The sequence below is a fragment of the Schistocerca gregaria genome, chromosome 4 (genome assembly GCF_023897955.1).
Source record: "Schistocerca gregaria isolate iqSchGreg1 chromosome 4, iqSchGreg1.2, whole genome shotgun sequence".
Classification (NCBI taxonomy): domain Eukaryota; kingdom Metazoa; phylum Arthropoda; class Insecta; order Orthoptera; family Acrididae; genus Schistocerca; species Schistocerca gregaria.
This window is the reverse complement of record NC_064923.1, coordinates 269,177,488-269,179,488: the sequence shown is the minus strand read 5'-3', so window position 1 is coordinate 269,179,488 and position 2,001 is coordinate 269,177,488.

Genomic DNA, 2,001 nt, shown 5'->3' with positions numbered 1-2,001 from the left:
AGGCGAAATACCCTCAGACTTCAAGAAGAATATAATAATTCCAATCCCAAAGAAAGCAGGTGTTGACAGATGTGAAAATTACCGAACTATCAGTTTAATAAGCCACGGCTGCAAAATACTAACACGAATTCTTTACAGACGAATGGAAAAACAGGTAGATGCAGACCTCGGGGAGGATCAGTTTGGATTCCGTCGAAATGTTGGAACACGTGAGGCAATACTGACCTTACGACTTATCTTAGAAGAAAGATTAAGAAAAGGCAAACCTACGTTTCTAGCATTTGTAGACTTAGAGAAAGCTTTTGACAATGTTGACTGGAATACTCTTTTTCAAATTCTAAAGGTGGCAGGGGTAAAATACAGGGAGCGAAAGGCTATTTATAATTTGTACAGAAACCAGATGGCAGTCATAAGAGTCGAGGGGCATGAAAGGGAAGCAGTGGTTGGGAAAGGAGTGAGACAAGGTTGTAGCCTCTCCCCGATGTTATTCAATCTGTATATTGAGCAAGCAGTAAAGGAAACAAAAGAAAAATTTGGAGTAGGTATTAAAATTCATGGAGACGAAGTAAAAACTTTGAGGTTCGCCGATGACATTGTAATTCTGTCAGAGACGGCAAAGGACTTGGAAGAGCAGTTGAACGGAATGGACAGTGTCTTGAAAGGAGGATATAAGATGAACATTAACAAAAGCAAAACGAGGATAATGGAATGTAGTCAAATTAAATCTGGTGATGCTGAGGGAATTAGATTAGGAAATGAGACACTTAAAGTAGTAAAGGAGTTTTGCTATTTAGGAAGTAAAATAACTGATGATGGTCGAAGTAGAGAGGATATAAAATGTAGACTGGCAATGGCAAGGAAAGCGTTTCTGAAGAAGAGAAATTTTTTAACATCGAATATAGATTTATGTATCAGGAAGTCGTTTCTGAAAGTATTTGTTTGGAGTGTAGCCATGTATGGAAGTGAAACATGGACGATAACTAGTTTGGACAAGAAGAGAATAGAAGCTTTCGAAATGTGGTGCTACAGAAGAATACTGAAGATAAGGTGGATTGATCACGTCACTAATGAGGAGGTATTGAATAGGATTGGGGAGAAGAGAAGTTTGTGGCACAACTTGACTAGAAGAAGGGATCGGTTGGTAGGACATGTTTTGAGGCATCAAGGGATCACAAATTTAGCACTGGAGGGCAGCGTGGAGGGTAAAAATCGTAGAGGGAGACCGAGAGATGAGTACACTAAGCAGATTCAGAAGGATATAGGTTGCAGTAGGTACTGGGAGATGAAGCAGCTTGCACAGAATAGAGTAGCATGGAGAGCTGCATCAAACCAGTCTCAGGACTGAAGACAACAACAACACAATGATGCATACTAATGCACAATATATATAACGGACTGCGTCGATTAGTTAAGGTGACCTACGTTACGATATAGTTAAATAACTTTAAAATGTTAAAGATTTTAGTCTTTCCTAACATGAAAGGCCCAGATATACGAATTCATTAATTATTAGAAAAGTTTCTGGATAGCTCACGTAAAATTTGACCAGAGATTTTATTATGTGCGGCTTACTGATCTTGAAAATTAACATACGACTGCCACTGTTAATATCTTCATGTTTGTAGCAAACTATTCACACCAAAAGTTCTAATTAAAATCTCTTTTTAAACTGTCGTAGATTACTTAGTCGAAAGTCACTTCTTCTCATTTAATAAACAGTTAATTAATATTTTTCTCTCTCTCTTTCTAGTTACAACTTTGAGAAGTAATTATTTCGTAGGATGAAATTAACGCCAACTTGATAGAGGGATATCTTTGGTTGCAGAACGACCACTGTTTAAAATATATTTCGTTGTATTTTCAGTACTTTCTGTACACAGCATAGATAAATAAAACTTTTACTATAGTCTACTTTAAAACGTCAGAAATTCAATCGATAATCTTATATTAGAAACAAGAGCGAGCAATAAATGCAGCTACCGAGAAAAAGAAGTGAACTAA